This window comes from Phacochoerus africanus, chromosome 8 (assembly GCF_016906955.1).
Source record: "Phacochoerus africanus isolate WHEZ1 chromosome 8, ROS_Pafr_v1, whole genome shotgun sequence".
Lineage (NCBI taxonomy): Eukaryota > Metazoa > Chordata > Mammalia > Artiodactyla > Suidae > Phacochoerus > Phacochoerus africanus.
Window position 1 is genome coordinate 102,020,818 of NC_062551.1, and position 23,123 is coordinate 102,043,940.

Genomic DNA, 23,123 nt, shown 5'->3' on the forward strand with positions numbered 1-23,123 from the left:
GTGCATCAGAAAATGAAAACTCTCTTGTATAATACAGTAACTCTACTTCTGGGTGTATAGCCAAAGGAAATGAAAACAATATTTTGAAGAAACTCTGCATTCCCTTGTTCATTGCAGCCTTACTCACAATAGCCAAGATATAGAAATAACGCAAGGATTCACTGATAGATTAACAGATAAAGAATATATATGTATACACACATATATAATTTTATATATAAATATCTTTATATTACATGTATATGCATATATGATCCTGTTTTATATATAACGTTTATATTATATATACATATATGTATGATATAAAACAAATACTATTCAACCTTAAAAAAGGAAATCTTGCCCTTTGTGACAACATGGATGAACCCTAAGTGAAATAAGCCACAGACAGACAGATACTGTTGATCTCACTTATAGATGGAATCGTAGCAAGTCAAACTCATGGAAACAGTGAGCAAGTAGTGGGTGCCATGGGCTGGCATATGGAGGAAAGGGAGAGATGCTGGTCACAGGGGACAAACTTCCAGTTACAACATGGTGGCCATGGTGAATGTAATCAATTTTATACTTGAAAGTTGCTAAGACAGTCTTCGGTGTCTTCCCCACATACACACAAAACATGGTGAACTCTATGAATTAGAATTAACTATATGTGTTAATTAGCTTCATTGTGATAATTCTTTCAAATGGGTACACATGTCACATCAACACATTGTGTACCTTAAAGATAGACAATGTTTATTTGATAATCCCACCTCAGTAAAGCTGGAGAATAGGCCAAACATGCCTTTCCTAGGGTTACCAGGGCTGAGTGGGTACCTGCTTCTCCCTCTTAAGCTTTTAGAATTCTTCCTCCCACTCCCTATGTTACAAACATCCTGGCTTTCATTGTTTATTTCTCAAGCATGCCACACTAGGTAGTCCCTGCAGTCTTTTGAACTTTCTTTTCCTTCATTTGGAACATTCTGCCCGCAGCTCCTGCATGACTCGTTCTTTTTAATTATTCATTTGTGCTCAAATGTCACCTTGGAGTAATAACATGATTGTCCAATTTAAAGGAGATACTTTAGCTATTTAGCATCCAATTTTATTGTCTTCACAACACCGGTCACCTGAACGTAAATTGTTCATGGGCTTGCCTGTAGAGTGTTTGTTGTCCTCCAGTTTTAGAATTATCAACTTGATGGGATTAGGAATATAGCCTGTTTTTGTCCTGTTTTTGAGCCCTACTTGACCCCAAGTGTCTAGACCAGTGTGTGATTCTAGTAGGCCCTTTGGAAGGAAAGATTTATTGGATGAATAGACAGATTTATACGTTCTGTTATTCTATCTGATGCTTTCAACAGGCAAACCTTTAATGGAAAGTCCCAGTCCTGGTGAGCACGTATCTAGATGTTTGTAACCTACCAACTCTCAAGGCGTTAGCTGCATTTGAGTTCATGTTTCAGATGGTCTTGGATGAGAGGAGGCTAGAAGTGTAGGTACTGCAACTTCCCCTGCTGCTCTGGGGCTGCGGAACACCTGGAAATAAGGAAGAATATAGGCTCTGCCTCCAGGGGCCCTGTTGGTCACTCACTGGAGAGGTGCTATGACCATGGGATGCATGGCCATCAGACTGGGCGGGCTCATAGAAATAAGGGGAGGCCAGACCCATCAGTCAGAGAGCAGATAGGGTTCTCTTGGTTTTTCAGGTCTTTCAGAATCTTAGAGTGCATGCTACTCCAACTACCCCAATTTTCATCCTATTGGAAAGTAGAGAATTACTTGCATCATCAGTTAAATAATTCATTGGTACTACAGTTACATATTGATGGTCATATATGTTCCAGGCATGATTTGAGCACTGCATAAAAACTCATAAAACTTGCCTTCTGATGGGGAAGCACAGATAACAAAGAAATGGTATTTCTTGTATATGAAGAAGTGGTGGTGAGTCTAATGGAGAAGAGTCCAAAGGCATGGGATGATAGGAATCTTTTTTTTTTCTTTCTCTTTTTACAGCTGCACCTGCTGCATATGGAAGTTTTTGAGCTAGGGGTTGAATCGGAGCTGTAGCTGCAGGCCTATGACACAGCCACAACAATATGGTATCTAAGCTGCATCTGTGATCTACACCACAGCTCACAACAATGCCAGATCCTTTATCCACTGAGGGAGACCAGTGATCGAACCCACATCCTCACAGACACTTTGTTAGGTTCTTAATACACTGAGCCATAAAGGGAACTCCAGGAATCTATCTTAAATGATGACATTTGAGTGCCTGAATTGGGAAGAGGGAGAGCTATCCTTGTGGCTACTGAGGCTGAGGGAACCACAGATGCAAAGTCTCTGTGTCAGGTACTTGATATGTTCCAGAAGGGGCAAGAAGGCCAGGGGACTAGAGCAGAGTGGATAAAGGGGATACTAGTAAAGTATGACATCCAGAGAGAATAGGGTATTTGAGGGCAGAGAAATGTCGTGATCTTATGATTTAAAAGGGTCCCTTGGGCCTCTGCACTGAGCATATACCATAGGGAGCAAGGCCAAAGAGAGAGTTAAGACCCTACTGAAAGAATCTATGCTAAAGATAATAGTGGACTAAATTAGGATGATACCAGTGAAGGTGGTAGCAAGTGCTTAGATTCACCGTGTCCTTTGAAAATAGGATCAACAGGATTCTCTGATAGGTTAGACAGGATGCATGAGAAAACGAAAGAAGAAAACGATGACATTTAGGGGGCTTGTGTTACAAGAAATGAGCTGTCCATTTTCGATGTTGGAAAAAGATAGGAATAGGCAGATTTGGTGGGTTGTTAGGTGTTTGATAGGGGGCATTTAAAGTGGAATATGTCTGTTAATTACCTCCAGAGAGATTTACCAGGGTTGTTGAGTACAAATCTGACATTCAGGGTTGAGGACCATGCTAGAGTTGGAAATTTGGAGTTGTCTGTGGTTACATACTGGTTACACTTGGGAGACTGGATGCGTTTACCCAGGGAAGGAGTGGGCCACAGAGGAATTTCTGGGAAAGAAGGAGGAAGCTGCAAATGAAACTGAGAAGGAGGCCCTCAGAGAAGGGAGCGTGGGAAGTTCATGATGTAAAGAAAGTGCACGAAGGACCAGGGTGAGCTCACTTCTGTCAAAGGCGGTCTTGGGTTAGGAGGGTGGGTCCGTGATGAAGATGAACAGCTGACCTGGGATGGAGGAGCATGGATGCCATTGGTGACCTTGAAGAGAGTGGGTAAAATGTGGATGGTGGAGCAGTCAGAGCTATGATTAGAGCAGATGTAAAATAGTATGGGGGAGGTATTAGAACAAACAGACAATTTTTTAGAAGAAGGGGCTATAGGGGAAGTAGAAGGGAAAATAGAAATATGGGGGACTCCAGAGGTTACTTTCTTCTTGTCATTTTTAAAATTTTGAAATAGGGATTCCCATAAAATTGCAAGAAATGTGCAGGGGGTTCTCTGTATCCTTAACCCAGTGTCTCCCCATGCTAACAACTTGTAAAACTGTATGTAGTACAATATCTCAACTAGGAAATAGACATTGATATAATCCACAGAGGTTATTAAGATTTCACTAGTTGTGTGTGTGTGTTCTCTGCAGTTTAAGCATAGATGTATAAATGTTATAAAAATGTATAAACTTATATAACCATCAGATCAAGATCCAGAGTATTCCATAACCACATGGCTTCCTTGTGCTACCTCTTTAAAGCCTCATATCTCCCATCTCTAACCCCTGCAAACCACTAATCTGTTCCTCACCTCTAAAATTTTGTTAGTTCAAGAGTGTTCCATAAATAGAATCATACATATAACCTTTGGGGACTAACTTTTGCACTCAGCACAGTTGCCTTGAGGTTCTTCCAAACTGTTGTATCTATCAGTGGTCCCTTTTTATGCTGAATGGTATTCCACGGTATTTTGTACCCCTTGAGGGACCTGTGGTCTATTCCCAGTCATTGGCCATGATGAATAAAGTTACTGTGAACAGTTGTGTACAGGGTTTTATGTGAACCGAAGTTTTCGTTTCTCTGGGACCAAGTGCCCCAGAGTGCATTTACCGGGTTATATGTTGAGTACATGCCTACCTTATAAGACACTGCCAAAATGTTTTCAAGAGTGGCTGCCCCATTGGACATTCCCATCAGCACTGCATGAGGGACCCAGGTTCTCCACATCCTTGCATTGTCGCTTTTTATTTTAGCCTTTCTTGCATGTGCCTAGGGGGAGATTTCTTTTTGAGAAGAGTAACTGCAGAAAGTCAGGAGCCTACCTGTACCTCCAGCTTCTTCTTTGGTAGCTTGAAGAGTGTTAAAAACCCAGCCCATGTTTTATTTATTTATTTATTTCTTGCTGGTACCCACAGCATGTGGAAGTTTCCCTGCCAGGTGTCAAAGCCTGTAACCAGAGTCACAGCAGTGACAACACCGGATCCTTTACTTTCTGAGCCACGAGGGAACTCTGGGCCCATATTTTAAAATATTGAGCAGCTGCTGTGACATTTACGATCTAAGAAGTAATGTTTGTTTGAAAGAAGGTTGAACTTGTGGGCATGGTGGTGTGCTGATATCTCATCTATGGCAGGAAGAGCAGTATGTGTTCTGCAGGTGCCCCCACACCTGTCACTACTAGGAACAATAGTCAGTGAGGGTTTCTACCTGTGCCCCAGCCTGGAACTGACTTATGTGAGTCATACACATCTGGCCCTAAGGTGAAATTTACAGTGCTTTCCAACAACCTAGGAATTATAAATTTCAGCGCTTGTCTTTTTTTAAATCTATTGATTCGTCTGTCAGAGGAAGAGAGAATAGAACTTGAGTGCACCTAAAATCTTATTAAACACTGGTGAGCCCAATACTATACTACAGGAAAAATAACCTTGAAAAACACAATGGAGGAAAATATGTACCTAAATACATACTAATATACAGGCTGACCTCATTTTCTTGTGCTTTGCTTTGCTGTGCTTGTAGATTTTGTGTTTTTTACAGATTGACAGTTTGTGGCAACCCTGCGCTGAGCAAGTCGAATGGTGCCATTTTCCCAGTTTGCTTTCTTTGTGTCACATTTTGTTAATTCTCCTGGTCCTTCAAACTTTATCATGGTTATTATATTTGTGATGGTCATCTGTGACCTGTGATCTCTGATGTTACTATTGCAAAAAAAAAAAAAAGATGATAACTTGCTGAAAGCTCAGATGATGGTTAGCATTTTTTTTTTTTTTTAGCAATAACGGATTCTCTAAGGTATGTACATTGTTTTTCTAAATGTAACGCCATTGCATGCTGACTCTATAGAATAGTGTAAATCTTTTATATGTACCGGGAAACCAAAAAAAGTGTGTGACTTGTTTTACTGTGATATTCACTTTATTGCAGTAGTCTGGAACTAGACCCATAATATCTCTGAGGTATGTCTGTGCAAATAAAGTGTGTACACATATACAGGTTTAAGATGTCCACATTTTTAAGACGCAAAATATTTTTCATTCTCTGTCTGAAAATGATGCTCTCTGTAAGCCACATTTGCTCATTATAAAAATACCCCCAAAGCAAAAGGCTGCAGCAAACCTTTTACAATGAGGAGGGGTTGTCTTGTGATGGAGAAAGCAGGACTGCTTGTGCTGATTGCTGGTGGCTGCAACCTCTCAAGGACCTGGAGGAGGCTGGGCTGTGGTTGTTTGGCTCCGTGGGGGGCTCGCTCTCAAAGCTGCTTGTAGTAACTTGACTGAACAGATGTAGCTACTTCAGGTCTTTTGAATATGTCAGCTTGGGAAGAGTGATGGACAAGCTTGGTGACTTGCTGCCCTGTGTTCAGGAGAAGGCTGTATTGATCCAGGGAATTCCCTGGGACCTGGAGAGAAAAAAAGAACAGGACAAAACAAAACAAAATAGGAGATAAGCAGCCCAGTGTTTTGAAGGTAGAGTGAACAGTTTAAAAACCAGAGGCTTCAGTGTGTGATGATTTGTATTTTAAATGCAATAAGCCCGACTTATAATAAAACAGAATTTTCTGAGAGCCAGAATTGCCACCCGGATGCCCAGATGCTTGCTTTCTTGCTTTGGTCATTGTACTTGATAGACAGACTTTTCTCCTGAAATTCTTCTTACAAGACTCTGGGAGCGAGTGAAGGAGTATCTCTAATTCTGGGTCGACAATTGTTATAATCTCAGAAGATGTTGGTCTTTAACTGTCCTGTGGGCTCAAAAAGTCAAAAGCAATCTCTCTAGGAATTTATAGTCACCCATACAAAAGGAGCTAAGAGTCACATAGAAAAAATCATTGAAAAAGAAACTGTCAGATAGGAGTTCCCACTGTGGCTCAGTTGGTTAAGAACTTGATATAGTGTCCATGATGATGCAGTTTCCACACTTGGCCTCACTTAGTGGGTTAAGGATCTGGTGTTGCTGCAGGCTGAGGTGTAGGTTGCAAATGTGGCTCAGATTTGGTGTTGCTGTAGCTGAGGCGGTGACCTGCAGCTGTGGCTCCACTTTGACCACTAGCCTGGGAACTTCCATATGCTGTAGGTGTGGCCCTAAAAAAAAAAAAAAAAAAAAAAAGGCGGTCAGGTAAACATAAGGGCTTCAACATTTCCAAAAAATACTGTCATGAGTGTGTATTTCAGAGGAAGAGCATGTACAGAATTCTGGGTGGTCCTTCTTGGGGGAGGGAGATGCTGGCCTGACTTGCCTTGCCTGTTCTTTCTTTCTTTCTTGCTTGCTTGCTTGCTTGCTTGCTTTTCTTATTTCAAGTGGAAATACTTATGGAAAAGACAGGCAAGATGACAGGTGTGGGCAAGGGGATGAGAGATTGGCTCCTGGGACCTGCAGGATATTCCAGGCATCAGAGGCTACTTGATAAAACAAACAGGAGCCATGGAACATTTCTCTTTGTTGAAAGCAAGCCATGCTGTGGCCTGTGTGTGACTTTCGCTGAGCAGGTGCTGAGTAAATGTCATTATCTTGATCAATAGGACTTTTAAAAGGCAGAAAGGATGCCTTTCCAAGCCCTGGTGCGAGAAAGCAGTGTTGAGAGAGTTCTAACTTTGCATAAACACGGGGGAAAGGTGCTGAGGAAAAGGAGAGATTTGGGAGCATTTTCCTCCTAAGGCTGGAGTTCTTGGCATGTAAGAGAAAATGGGCCTGTTCAAATGACAGATATGTTAACGAATGCAAGTTTGTGTGCCTGACATACAGGGAAGCCAAACAAACTGAATTGTTAGAATTTGGAGCAGAGAAAGATGTATTGCAGGGCCATGCAAGGAAAACAAGTGGCTCATGGCCCCCAAACTCCCTGAAAGTTTTCAGCAAAGCATTTTTAAAGGCAGAGTAAGGGAGGGGTATGGTTGGTTGTTGCAAATGCTTCTTGGTGTTGGAATCCTTTGTTCTTACATGGTCCACATGAGTCAGGACACAATGTTGCTGTAAACCTCCAACAAGACAAATGTTACTCTCTGTTCTACAACTTTTTATCTCTATATGGATGGAAAAGTGTTAGACCTTTAAAGGTCAGAGCCTTCAGAATGGGCTCTCCTGTATTTTTCAGGCTACAGACAACATCCTTAACTTGAAGCAAAAGCAACAGAATGCAAAGTTTAAAGTTAAAGAAACAGATCTAACATGGAGTCAGTTTTGTTCTTCCCTATTACAGATAGGCTCTGCAAGCCTGATTAGAATTCTTTTCTTTTAGGTTGTGTGAAAGAACAAAGTCGGGGAAGAAAGAAATTTGGCAAGAAATGGGGAGATGTAGTCTCATTTTACCTGCATTGGCAAATGCTTCTAAATGTTTAAATAAATGGTTTGATGTTATTGCAGAAGTGCAAACTTTTCTAGAAACAGTGCAGTGAATTTTTTCAATGATAGTCTTATTCTGTAGCTCAATTCTGCACCTCATAATTTCCATTCCAAATTTATAAATAATGTATGGCTGAGCAATCTGTATGTCTTATAGCAAAACTACATGTCGCCCAGAATAGAGGGGGAAAAATAATTTAAATGTTTCAAATATGCCACAACAAACATTTAACTAAAGGATCATTAGTTTTCAATTTTAGATAGTTCAACAAAATGTATAATGAAACAAAATAAATTTGAGCGAGTTTGACTTAAATTCCTGGTTCTATTTGTACATCAAATCTAGGTTATTCATGATGAAACATGAATACTTTGATAAATGATTACGTACTCAGACCTTATTCAAAAGACTCAGAATAAACTGAAGCAGAAATACATGGTTTCAGATAGATTTTTTTTCACTTATTTTCAGATGCTATAGAAGTATTTTATTGTGCTGTATCTATATGTGTCTTTTGACGTTAGAAACACGTCTATTCACCTGAGAGAATGAGCTACGAATTGAGCAGGTGTGATACGATTATTTATCTCAGAACTACTGAGAACTTACAAATGTGACCCTGGAATAAATAAGTATGGCTATTTTTATAAATTCTTACAAACCAGGAAACTCCTCCCCCAAATATGTCAGGCTTAATTTTCTGCTCTGTGGAGCACAGCTAGTAGGGTAGCGAAACCCAGTGACATTTTCCACAGCGTGAGCTGCCAACCACTAGGAGCCTGTGGCAGTGTTTAAATCTATAGCAAACAAGCTAACAATTGGTGGAGAAAGGGTTATGTAATTCTTCCTTACTATTCCTTTCTGTGGTGTTTGCATCACTGGCAGACTCATCAAGGCAGAACCGAGGATGATCTGCTCAGGTAGCATTTTCTTGTAGCCATGAACCCATGGAATCTTCCGGCTTCTCTGCAGGTTATTGGGGTTAACCTCTCCATCTTTTGCTAAACTCCTAATGAGATGGATTGTATTTGAGTGTGCTCCCTGACGTGGGTATTAGGGCCATGATTTCAGTGGTCATTATTTTTCCAGAGTGGCCTATATTAATTCCAAAGTCTCCTGTGGAGCATTAATTAGTAAGATAATAACCTGCTGCTGCCTGGGTTCTAATAAATGCTTCAGTAATTAGATCCAGCCTACAAATTGAAACATTGGTTATGGCAGTAGGAAGAGTTAATAAGTTCAGAGGGACTGACAAACTTTATTTACTGGATGAACGGAGGAGAACCAAAGTCGAATAAAAGCCACAAAAGACCTTTATAGTGTATAATAGATATTTGTAGGTTATGAAACCCTATCAAAGTTCTAGGGAAAACAAGATTATCCAAATGGTCCTACTGCAGTTCCCCTTTCTCCCTCCTGGATCTGTAAATGACATTTTGTGTATACATAGCAATACCTGATTACCTGGCATTGGTATTGAACAGAAGTGTAGGAAATAACATTTCTAGATAATGGGAAATATCCCAACTGCCAGATTTAATGTATTGTATTATCTTGCTCATTATAATTGAACGTGTGTTTCCCAGCCTTCTCGTCACAGAAGATATTGATCATAAATGAATTTTTCTTTTTGCCTTAAGAATTTAGAAAAAATTAAAAAAAATTTCTTTTTGCCTTATGGAATTTAGAAAAAAAATAAATCTTGATACCCAGCCATATTCAAGACACTGCATTGTATACAGGCCCTGTGAGTAGCTTAGATGCTAATAGAGATCCTGAACATCTCACTTGCTCTAGTGTGAGGAGTGTAGGTTTAGTTACATTGTAAATCTTTGTCTTCCATGATAGAATGTGAAATCCTGAAGGAGAGGGACTGATTTTTTTTTTCTCTTTTAGCAAAACTTTAAGAGAAAAAAAATCATGGAAGATGTCAGTTTCAGGGATTTCAAGCTAATATTGGTTGACTTTAGCTAGTTGACTGGACTTGGTAGAAATGGAAAATTATAGAAATTTTATAATTATTAAAGGAAGTGTGATTATACTTTTAATATTGAGCAAAACTGATGTATGTTGTTTCATATTGGTATTTTAGCCAGTACATATAGCTAGATGTATTTTTTTTTTTGTCTTTTTGCCTTTTCTAGGGCCACTCCCACGGCATGTGGAGATTCTCAGGCTAAGGGTCAAATCAGAGCTGTAGCCGCCCACCTACGCCAGAGCCACAGCAACGAGGGATCCGAGCCTTGTCTGCAACCTACACCACAGCTCACGGCAATGCTGGATCCTTAACCTACTGAGCAAGGCCAGGGATCGAACCTGCAACCTCATGGTTCCTAGTTGGATTTGTTAACCACTGAGCCACGACGGGAACTCCTAGATGTGTTTTCTTTAGAAAAATATAATACCCTATTATTAAGCCCTCTTTTATTTTATTTTTTGCCTTGTCTAGGGCTGCTCCCACAGCATGTAGAGGTTCCCAGGCTAGGGGTCTAATTAGAGCTATAGCCACTGGCCTATGCCAGAGCCACAGCAGCGTGGGGTCAGAGCCACATCTGTGACCTACACCACAGCTCATGGCAATGCCGGATCCTTAACCCACTGAGCGAGGCCAGGGATCAAACCCACAAGCTCATGGTTCCTAGTTGGATTCGTTAACCACTGAGCCATGACGGGAACTCTAAGCCCTCATTTTAAATTTGTTTTTTATTAATCAGGACTGGTACACATAAGTTAAAATATGTTTCTAAGATGCCGCAGAGTGCTAAACTAACATGCAATAATTAACACATTCTTCCATTTTTTTTGAGAAGAAATAAACACTTTAAACAGATTTATTGTATAAGCCATGATATTATCTTCCTTACTCTACAAAGCAGTGAACAGAGAGCCAGAGCATCCATTTTCAGCAAAGGATTTGGACAATAAAAACCGTTCTTTCTCTTTTTTCTGTTATTTTATGGACAGCTACATTCTCAGATTTAATACTTGGTTTTAATTGCATCCTGTAGAAAGCTCAGTCTGATAAAGTGGAATATTTCAACTATGAAAATGAAGACAAAAGTTTATTCAAGAAAAAAACTTTTAATTTTCACTGAATTATAACCTACATACAACATAGCACACGAATCTTAAGTGTTCAGCTTAATGAACATGAGGGGCGAGTACACCTGCCTAACCCTTCTTAATCTAAAGGTACAGAATATTATCACCAGCCCAAAGAACTCCCTTATTGCTCTTACCAATTAATGTGTATACATTGGCAACTGCAGTCAATACAGTAAATACAATTAATACTTCCCAGAGGTAATCACTTTAATGTATTTCTACTATAGATGATGTTAGGTTTTATTGACTATACACATGGAATGATACACTATGTTCTCTTGATTTTTTTTTTTTTTTTGTCTTTTTGCTATTTCTTTGGGCCGCTCCCACGGCATATGGGGGTTCCCAGGCTAGGGGTTGAATCGGAGCTGTAGCCACCGGCCTACGCCAGAGCCACAGCAACGCGGGATCCGAGCCGCGTCTGCAACCTACACCACAGCTCACGGCAATGCCGGATCGTTAACCCACTGAGCAAGGGCAGGGACGGAACCCGCAACCTCATGGTTCCTAGTCGGATTCGTTAACCACTGCGCCACGACGGGAACTCCTCTCTTGATATTTTTTAACTTTATATTATCTTGGCGAGATTGGTCGATCCATAATTGATTAACCAATTCTATTATTGATGGACCCTGTTGCTGGGTTTTGGCTTTTATGAGTAAACTGCTGTCATGGTTCCAGTTCATGTCTTTTGGTGCCTATACCTACTCATTCCCTTGGTTATATTCCTGAAAGTGGAATGCTGGTCAAAAGCTCTATTTGTTCAGCCTTAGCTGCCTAATCTTTTGTTTATTTATTTATTTTCATTTTTTAAAGTTTTTCTGGAAGTATACTTGATTTACAATGTTGTGATAATTTCTGCTGTACAACAAAGTGATTCAGTTATGCACATATAGACATCCTTTCTTTCTCGGATTCTTTTCCCTTATAGATTATCACAGAATATTGGGTAGAGTTCCCTGTGCTATGCGGAAGGTCCCATCGGCCAGTTATTCCTTATACTGCAAACCACACAATCTTTTCAAATGATTGTACCAATTGATGCTTGGACCAGTCACGTTTGAAATCTACTTCTATATCTTTGCTAACACCTGGTATTGGTTATTGTAATTTTAGCCATTTTCCTAGAAGCTATCTTGTTTTACCTTTCATATTAATCTACAGTCCATTTGGAATTGTTTTTATGTTTTGGGTACAGTTTGAGGATAGGGTCAAGACTTATTTTTTTCCATGTGCATCTTCAGTTTTTCAAGCACTGTTTATTGAAACATCTCTATTTGTTGTTTTCCCTACTTACTGAAATGGCATCTTTGTCATAAATTAGATGGCTACACAGATGGTGGGTTCTTGACTCTTCTGTTTTGTAAGTTACTAGCATACAGCTATTTCTAACACCCTTTTATTTATTGTAGTCATGCCCTCATTTGCATGTGGTATAGCTAAATATCATTTTTCTTACTGTCCTGTGAAGAGTTTCTAGAAACAACTTGGCATAATTGGTTTTCCGATTATATATTTCTTCAACTCAATTATGTTCATACTATTTTTATTAATTTCTTTTATCTATTACCTTTGAATTTAGTCTGCTATTCATTTTATAGGTACTTTTGATATGTTTTCAGACTTTTTTTTTTGTCTTTTGTCTTTTTCGTTGTTGTTGCTATTTCTTGGGCCGCTCCCGCGGCATATGGAGGTTCCCAGGCTAGGGGTTGAATCGGAGCTGTAGCCACCGGCCTACGCCAGAGCCACAGCAACGCGGGATCCGAGCCGCGTCTGCAACCTACACCACAGCTCTCGGCAACGCCGGATCGTTAACCCACTGAGCAAGGGCAGGGACCAAACCCGCAACCTCATGGTTCCTAGTCAGATTCTTTAACCACTGCGCCACGACGGGAACTCCCAGACTTTCATTTTAAACTAAGTTGAGTTAGAAAATGTTTGCAAAAATATTAACAGGAATTCTCATAAACTCCTCGCCTAGCTTCACTAAATCTTGACATGTTACATAACTGTAGTACAGTTATAAAATCATGAAATTAGTACTGATTTTTATAGCAAATACTATCTGTAAACCTTCTTTACTTTTTGCTGATTGTGCCACCCATGTCTTTTTCCAGTGCAGGATCAAATCCAGCATGACACACTTTATTTAGTTGTCATGTCTCTTTATTCTCCTTTCACTTGAGAAACATCTTTTGACTTTGTCTCTCTTCAAAGAACAGTTCTGGCCAGTTAATTTGGGGGTGCCCCCTCTTAATTTGGGTTTGTCTCAGTTCCTTCATGATTAAATTCAGATTACTCATTTTGGCAAGAAATACCCTAGAAGTGATGATGTGACCTCAGTGAGTCATATAAGGAGGTAAACTATGTTGACATGTCTCCTTCCTGGTGATGATAATTTTGATCACTTGATTGAGGTGGAGTCTGTCAGTTTCCTCCACTATAAATTTACATCTTTTCCCCTTGTAGTTAATAAGTACCTGGGGGAAGACAGTTTGAGGCCACACAAATATCCTGTTTTCTCATATAGCTTTGCCCACTAATTTTAGCCTCCATCACTGATTCATGCCTCTGAAGCAGCTATTACTGTGGTGGTTGCCAGATGGTGATTTTCTATTTACCTCATTCCTTCTGTATTTACTAATTTGAATGCTACTCTACGGATGAGCACTCTCATTCTTATTTATTCATTCAGCCACTTATTTGTCGTATGAACTCAAGGATATTTGTATTATTCCATGAGATAAAATTCATTGTTATCTGACCATTGAGAGCACCTGCAGACTGGCTCCTCTGTCCTTGTCACACACCATTGGAATTTCAGCCCTTGCTCACCTTCTGGGCCCACAGGATCTCTAAGGCTCATCTCGCCCCATTCCCTCACCATGCTCATTTCTGCCTCATTCCTGAGATCAACCATTCTTCCTGGGATTTTGGTTCATTTTATTGAAGAAAAGTATTTAGAAACCAAGATCTGGGTGCTAAGTATGTTCATTGAACTTTAACCATTGCTTCTAATTTCTTTCTTACCTTACAGAGCTGTGACATAGGTGTATATACACAAACATGCATGCGTGCGCACACAGATCTATATCTGTTTGATATCTATTTGTGTAAACACACAAACACACACATATAGAATCCTGAGTTTATATTGATACATCTGATTCCAGTCCATCATCACAGGGTTTCATTCCAGCCAACTTCCTTCTGTTTCTAGTAACTCTGAGAAACCTCACTTTCATTATCATCAGCATATTTAATTATTTACTCAATCTGGAAATGTCTGTAGTTTCGCAATTGCCATTTTATACCTCTGTGAAAAACAAATCTTTAACTGGAGTGTAATATCTGTGTGCAGTCCTTTTTGTCTTTTGCCTTAAATTTATGCAATCACAACACTGTTTTCTACAGTTTCTTAGGTTACTGTTCTTTCCCATCCTCTTCAGTGTGATTGTTACGTGCTTATAATGCATTGCCTTATGGAAGGTGTTGATTCCTGAATATTAATTTCATATTCTTTTGCCTTACTAACTTGTGGTGTTGGAGGTACTGTTTTTATTGATTCTTTAGCATTGTCCAGGTATCACATCATTTGCAAGTGGAAATAGTTTTGCCTCTTCCTTACTAATTCTTTATTTCATTTAGTTGTAGTTGCTAATACTGAATATACAATGGTGAATAATGATAGAGATATTGAGCATCCTCCCCCTGTTCCTGATCTGAGTAGATGTGTTTTCTAGGGTTTTCCATTAAATAAGACGGTGGTTTTAAGATAGAGAAATACGGAGTTCCCGTCGTGGCGCAGTGGTTAACAAATCCGACGAGGAACCATGAGGTTGCGGGTTTGATCCCTGGCCTTGATCAGTGGGTTGAGGATCCGGCATTGCAGTGAGCTGTGGTGTATTGCAATGAGCTGTGGTGTAGGTTGCAGACGCGGCTTGGATCCCGCATTGCTGTGGCTCTGGCGTAGGCTCCATATGCTGTGAGAGCAGCCCTAGAAAAGGCAAAAAGACAAAAAAAAGACAAAAAAAAAGGATAGAGAAATACAAATATTTTCCTTGTTAAGTATCCTTTCATTGTTAAGAATGTGTGGGTTTATTTTTATTTTTTTGGCTATGCCCATGGCATGTGGAAGTTCATTGACCAAGCCACTGTAGTGACAATACCAGATCCTTAATTCGGTGTGTCACAAGAGAACTCCCTGCTTTTACTTCTGTTACACAAAAGTCAATTTCAGATGGAGCATAAATAAACATGAGGTATAAACAATAAAACTTTTAGAAGAAAAACAGGAGACCATTTTCTCTTATAGTATGTATATATGTGATCACACACATATATATCCCAAGTATAAAGAAATCCCATATTAAAAATAACATAAAAGCAGGAGTTCGCATTGTGGCTCAGTGGTTAAGGAATCTGACTAGCATCCACGTGGACGAAGGTTCAATCCCTGGCCTTGCTCAGTGGGTTATGGATCCAGCGTTGCTGTGAGCCGTGGGGTAGGTCGCAGATGAAGCTTGGATCCTACGTTGCTGTGGCTGTGGCATATGCTGGCAGCTACAGCTCTGACTGAACCCCTAGCCTGGGAATCTCCATATGCCATGGGTGTGACCCTAAAAAACCCCCATAAAAGCAAACATCTATTAAAAATTAATGAGAGTTTAAATCAGGACCTTATAATAGAGAATATCCATATAGTCAATAAATAGATTTTTTAAAATTTCACTAGTCATTGGGGAAATGCATATTGAAATGACAGTGTAATGCCACTCTATGTTCACTAGACTAACTGAAATGAAAAAAAATTCCAAATATCAATGACAGTGTAAAGCAAATTGAAGTTGGATTTATTGCTGGAGTGAATATCAATTGGTACAACCACTTTGGAAAATTGTCAATATCTACTGAGGCAAAATAATTTGCATATCCTGTAATTCAGCATTTCTACCCTTAGTATACTTAAAAAATGATACATAGGGAATTCCTGTTGTGGCACGGTGGTAATGAACCCAACTAGTGTCCATGAGGATGCAGGTTCAACCCCTGGCCTTACTCCTTGGGTTAAGGATCTGGCGTTGCTGTGAGCTGTGGTGTAGGTTGCAGACGCGGCTTGGATCTGGCTTTGCCGTGGCTGTTGTGTAGATTGGCCGCTGTAGCTGCAATTCAACCCCTGGCCTAAGAACTTCTGTATGCCATGGGTATGGCCCTAAAAAGCAAAAAAAAAAAAAAAAAAAAGAGGATGCATATGTTCACCAAAAGCTAGGGTAGTATATTTAGAAATCTTTCTAACATTTAAAATATTTAGAATGGGTGGGAAAATAAGAAAATAATACACTCTACAGCACTATTTATAATATCCCCAAACTGAGAACAACCTAAACTGTCTGTATACAGTAAAATGGATAAATATGTGATGGTACAGTGATATCACATGGCGGTAAGAATAAGCAAACAACAAGCTGGACAAATCTAACACACATGCTGAGTGAAACAGGTGTAGCAAAAACACTTGTTTACTCACTGACTCTAAGTACTTTATTATTTTAAGTATTCTCAGTGCTTCAAGTGTGTGGGGATTTTCCCATACCAAGCAATTCTTTAGATTCTCTGCACACCAGGTGGGTGTTCTACAATTTAGCTTAATTCTGATGTTATAGCATCAGACCCCACAGGATAAGGGCTCAGTCCCACAAGACTATCCCTACACTTTTAGGCACCAGTTGTACACTCAGGTTGTCACCTGACCAACTGGCTATAAATTGGAGGTTCTCATGATTTCCACCTTGGGTTTGATTAATTGTAAGGGTGTCGCACAGAATTCAGGAAAGCAGTTTACTTACTAGATCACCAATCTATGACAAAGGGACATGAAAGGAATATGACCATCAAATGAAGAGGTACATTGGGAAAGGTCTGGAAGGATCTCAAGCACAGAAATTTCTCCTCGTGGAGTGTGACCCCCACCTAGCCCTTGGTCCTGTACGTGTTCACCACCTAGAAGCTCTCTGGGCCCTGTGTTGGGCTTTTATGGAGGCTTCATTACATAAACACAATTAATTAAACATTGTCTCCCTTAGTGAGTGGGTCAATCTCCAGCCACTTTTCCTTCCAGAGAGGCTGGGAGGTGGGGCTGAAAATGCTAATACTCTAATCATGTGGTTGGTTTCCTTGGCAATCAGTCTCTACCCTTAGGGGCTTTTCAAAAGTCACCTTGTTACCATAAACTCAGAAGTGACTGAAAGGGGCTTGTTTGAATCATAAGACGTGCATTTGACCTTCATCACTTTGGAGCTATTTCAGGAACTGGAGCTATTTGAGGTTGTAGGAGCTCTGTGCCAGGAATGGAAGGAGGACTAAATGTATCCAAATGTATATTTCTTATTATAAATCATAATATCATAGAGGACAGACCTCCAAAATGTACAAACTGAATGCTTTCATTTATATAAATTTCAAAAACAGGCAAAATTTACCCCTGATGTTATCTGAGGATGTTGGTTATTCCAGTGCTTGGGGAGTAGAGCTTGGGAAGTGTTGCATTCTGTTTCCTGACCTGGGTGCTAGTTACAAGGTTGTGTTCAGTGTAAATTTTCAGTATAGTAAACACTTATGATTTCAGGTTTTCTAAATGTATGTTATATTACAATTAAATCTGCCTAAGGAGAAATAAAAACAGGGAGGGAGAGAGAGAGAAGGAAGGAAAAGGAGAAAAGGAAGGAAAGAGAGGGAGGGAGGAAGAGGGAAAGAGAGAGAAGAAATTCTAATGGAAAAATGAAATTCCATTCACAGTGATGTTTATAGTTCATTGGAATAATTTTCATGAGGAATATACCTTACGGAGAAAACTATAACTTTACTGAAATATAGTTGATTTACAGTATTATATTTGTTTCAGGTATATAACAATGATTCAGTGTTTTTTATAGATTATATTCCATTTAAAGTCATTATAAAATAATGTGCTGTATAATATATCCTCGCAGTTTGTTTATCTTATACATAGTAGTTTTACCTCTTAACCTTCTATCCCTGTCTTGCCCCTCCCCAAGTCCCTCTCCCCACTGGTAATAACTAGTTTGTTCTCTATATTGGTGAATCTGGTTCTTTTTTGTTATAATCACTAGTTTTATTTTTTAGGTTCCACATGTAAGTGATAACATAGAATATTTGTCTTTGTCTGTCTTAGTTCACTAAGCATAATACCCTCCAGGTCCATCCATGGCAAAATTTTATACTTTTCATGGCTGAGAAGTATTCCACCTCCCATATTTCTCTACTCATCTTTCTCTCTTTTTTTTTTGGCTTTTTTGTCTCTTTTTTGTTGTTGTTGTTGTTGTTGTTGCTATTTCTTGGGCCGCTCCCGAGGCATATGGAGGTTCCCAGGGTAGGGGTTGAATTGGAGCTGTAGCCACCAGCCTACACCAGAGCCACAGCAACGCGGGATCTGAGCCGCGTCTGCAACCTACACCACAGCTCACGGCAACGCCGGATCGTTAACCCACTGAGCAAGGGCAGGGACCGAACCCGCAACCTCATGGTTCCTAGTTGGACCCGTTAACCACTGCGCCACGACGGGAACTCCTCTTTTTTTTTTTTTTTTTTTTCTTTTTAACAGTAACACCTGCAGCATATGGAAGTTCCTGGGCTAGGGGTTGAATCAGAGCTGTAGCTGCCAGCCTATACCACAGCCACAGCAACACCAGATCCAAGCCATATCTGTGACTTATGCTGTAGCTTGCGGCATTGCCCGATATTTAACCCACTGAGTGAGGCCAGGGACTGAATATGCATCCTCAAGGAAATTTTGTCCAGTTCTTTACCTACTGAGCCACAATGGGAACTCTTATCCATCCCTTAATAGACACCTTGGTTGTCTCCATGGCTATTGTAAATAATGCTGCTATGAATATTGGGTTGCCGGTATCTTTTTGAATTAGTGGGAAACTATAACATTTTAATTGAGAGATAAAAATATATTGAGTGGAAATAATGTGTTCTTGGATAGAAAAAACAAATTTTATCTTTTTCTCTAAATCCTCCTTTGGTAGACTTTCCACTTGAACTTCTTTGGGACATGTTGGGAGAGTGCCAAAAATATTGCAGAATTCATTCAGTAAAATAAATGTGAGCATAATGACGAAAATATGTAAAAAACAATGGGATGATCTGTAAATTAAATGTACTATCAGATATTTAATATAATTTAGATCAGCAGTAATTAAGAGTGTTACATTAGCAAATTAATAGAGGAACTATGAGAACAAAACAGTAACTTGGAACTTGCTACAGAAGCAAGCCCCATGTCCAAATACCATCATACTGGGAGTTGGGGCTTCAGCACATGCATTGGGGAGTGGGGAATGGACATAATTTAGCTCATAAAAAGCATGAGTCATTAAAATCAGGGGAAAAAGAATATTAGGCATGTAGGAGATTTCTAAAAAGGGCATACTGCCTTAATGTACTCTGTCATAAAGAGCAGTATATTTGACTTCAAAATATTTTAACATTTTGAGTTCACATCAGTTCAGCCAATAACCACTGAGTGCTCCCTCTGTGACAGGTGATGTGCCAATGTTGGGGACACAGCTGTGAATGAGGGAAACAGGACATGCCAGTTGCTTTGGGAGGAGAAAGAATCAGGAGCAGGGCCACCTCGTGGTCATGAGATGGCAAGGAAAGCTTCCTGGAGGATGCACACCAGTTAGCTAATCACACGGTGGGGCAAATTGGAGAAGAGCTGAGGAATTTCAGGCAGAGAGAGCAGTGAGTGGTACATGATAGAGCCTTGCAGGTAAGGCAGTGTGAAGGCTTTAATGAGACTGCTCCCCTTGCCTTAATGTTTGCTTAGAAGCCCAAAGCTAAGAAGAGAGGTAATAAAAGTTTTACACACACACACACACACACAAATGTCTGTATACATTTTTTGGGGGGGGGGTGTCTTTTTATTTTAGGGCCGCACCCGAGGCATATAGAGATTCTCAGGCTAGGGGCCAAATTGGAGCTGTAGGTCCAGCCTACACTGCAGCCGCAGCAATGCCAGATCTCAGCCGCATCTGTGACCTATACCATAGCTCATGGCAGTGCTGGATCCTTAACTCACTGAACGAGGCCAGGGATCGAAGCTGTATCCTCACGGATGCTAGTCAAATTCACTTCCGCTGAGCCTGAATGGGAATTCCATTTTTTTTTTTAAATGTGTTTTGTTGGCCAGTCAGATTTCCTCTATTATGAATTGGCTATTCATGTTCTTTGCACATTTTGCGGGGGGGGGGAATGGGCACACCTGAAGTGGGTGGAAGTTCTGGGGCCAGGAATTGAACCCAGACCACAACAGTGACAATGCTGTATACTTAACCCGCCGAGCCAACAGGGAACTCTCTCTCTGTGTATAAAGTATAAATGCAAACATACAAATAGACATGTCCATATACTTTATTTGCCCTTCATATATACATTAAAGGCAAACATGGATGCAGGACCATCTGAAAGATGGTTGAATTAATCTCATTTCCAGCTTCTATTGCTAGAAATTTGATAGTGTTTTGAAGTTGCCATTAGTACCTAATATTACTTTTTCTGTAAATTTGACTATAAGCAATTTGAAAAAGTTGCCTTTTATTATCTTTCTATGGTGGTAAATTCCACTATAAATCAGATCCATTATCATAGAGAGGGAGAGACATTTCTTTGAATGTTGTTTAATGTGTTGGCGTCATGGGCTGAATTTTACTGGCTCATTTCATTCTCAATCTGTCTCTTAAAACGCAGTATAAGAAAACTAAGGACAAGTTTATAAAAAATCATATTTGCCATTAAACCAATAATGAGTTAAATTTGAGATACTCTCTGTTTTGCTGTGTAGAGCATCAAAATATGGGAAATAGTCCCTCCAATATGAAAGAGTTCAGATGCAACAAGGACCTGAAGGAGCAGACAGACATGGTTTAAATTCCAGCCCTACCACTTTCTTGTTATCTAACTTTGGCAAATTACTAATTCCTTAAATCTACTTTATTTGTAAGACAGAAGTAATAACATTTCTTCTGAGGGCGAAGGGAGGTCATTTCTATAGAGCGCCAATCCAGTGCTTTACGCCATGTGCTCAATACACGGATATTCTATCTTCCTAAATTTTAACCAAGAACAGAAGAAAAAGGCATAAATAACTACTCTTTATTTTACACTGTAGTTTTGCACTTTATTTGTATTGATTAATTATTTCAGAAGCATACACGTGGCTTCCAAAAGAGGCAGGTTGGGTGACTGGGCTGTGACATGAAGTCTGTCCCACTGACCTGCAGCCCATTTTCCTGATGGCCAGTGTGCCTCTGAACTATTGGTGTAACGATGAGAGTGTGGCTGCTCTGCGTGTGGTTGAATATGTATAAGTGATATTGGGAAAGTATCTCTGAATCTCAGTTAACAGATTTGCATTTTGCTTTTATCCTTTTCCATGTTTCAGCACCTGGTGGACGGTGTTCCCAAGCACCTTCTGAAATTACTACTCGCACCTTTCCTGGGACACTTTCTTAAAAGGACCAGCAAGCCTCCAGTTGACGTGGCTAGAATCCCAGATTCATGGAGCTCTTGCAGAGCACATCTCAGTGGTCTCCCTAAGTCTGGGTAAGAGTTTAAAAATTCATTTACTGTTGTGGATGATGTTTGATGTCATGACCTGTTCTGAAATAGGTCTGCCTTGTTACAAATCAGAAAATGATGATAACCAGACACGTGGTAGAGGGGAAGAAATAGGGTACTGTAAAAAGGCATCAGTCTATTGATTCATATGTTTATTATTAGATATGCATATGCTGATGTATTTGAAGATCCTTTTATTATTTATGTAAAGTATAATGTCTTGGCATGATTGCAAGGGGAGTTTCATGACAAGCATCCTTCTTTGAAAATATAACCACAGGACAGTTTGAGCAAACCTGTAATTGCTACAACCTATGTTGTTTCTACTGCTCTAAAATCAATAAGTATAAATTAGAGAGGCCATCTCTTTGAAATTGATTATGATGACAATGTACCAACTATGATTATCCTCATGTAAATCCTGCCCAGACAGTGAGATTCCTTTATCTGTCCTTCTCGTGCATGTAATTTTTTCGTCTGCATGCCTTTTCCTCAACATCAGTATATACTAATATACTCAATTGCTGGTCACTTCATTTGGGATTAATTATCAAAACAGAAATGAGGCTGAGAAAAAACAGTGAAATCAAATTGAATGGCAGAATAGAAGTAGTTACTGCAGGAGCCTTTGAGGGAGATGAAGAAGATGAGCAAGGTGACTCTGTATCCCTTAGAAGGATGCTTCAGGAGCTGCTGTGAGGACAGAAGCTAAGGCATGAAATAGGTGCTTTGACTGTGACATGAGGTTCCCTTGGGTGGATAGATGTTGAGAAAAAAAAAAGTCATCCTGTGGTTTTCCTTCTCAAGTATGCAAGTTATTCTGCATCACAAGTACCTGAGACACAAGGTGAATAAGAACCACTGAGACATAAATAGAAAGATATTTATGTGGACTTAACCTCTTGGGATGAGTATTCATATACAATATGTAACAGATTTTCAAATATTTTATATATAAGGGAAGGGATATCGTGTAAGTTTCCTGATGGATAAATCCTGGGAAATGGAAACCAGAAAAGCTGGAGGTCATTATGGTGGCTGAGAACATGGACTTTGGAAGAGATGAATTTCTTTGGTTTGAATCCTGATTCTGCCACCTTTTGGCCATGACTCCTTTGGTCATTGTGAAATTAAGTGAGCCGATTTACACATTAGCCCATAAGAAGTGTTCAGAAATGGGTGATTCTGTTAACTGATTGTGTGAATATTTGTAAGGACTTGGGTAGTTTCACCAGTTTTTGATCTTAAGATCATTTTCTCTCTGAAGACTTAAATTTCTCATCTGTAAACCCTTCTACTATATTGCCTTTTCTTTATTCTCACAGAGTCAAGTCGAGAAGACATTACTATATTTTCCAAAAGTAGACGGTTGACTTTCAAATCTGGCATGTATTTTAGTTCTGAAGATCTTTGGTATTTAAAATTTTATGATATCAAATCTGCCACTTTCTAGCATCTTATTATAGGATAACTTTTCTAAAGTTTCTAAATAGTCTCATCTTTGAAGTGGAAACAATAGACTATCTATGAGAATTTTTGTGCAAAATAAAAAAGGCAAGCTACAGTACATGGCGCATGTGGGCTACT

General features: G+C 39.7%; 1 long non-coding RNA gene across 1 annotated transcript in view; it reads left to right on the forward strand.

Moving 5' to 3' along the window:
* The window catches only part of LOC125134455 (uncharacterized), a 320,822-nt gene that overhangs the window by 103,232 nt on the left and 194,467 nt on the right, over positions 1-23,123 (forward strand). The window contains exon 2 of the long non-coding RNA XR_007136638.1: positions 21,361-21,521. This is a non-coding gene — a long non-coding RNA (uncharacterized LOC125134455). The remainder of the gene's footprint in view (positions 1-21,360; positions 21,522-23,123) is intronic.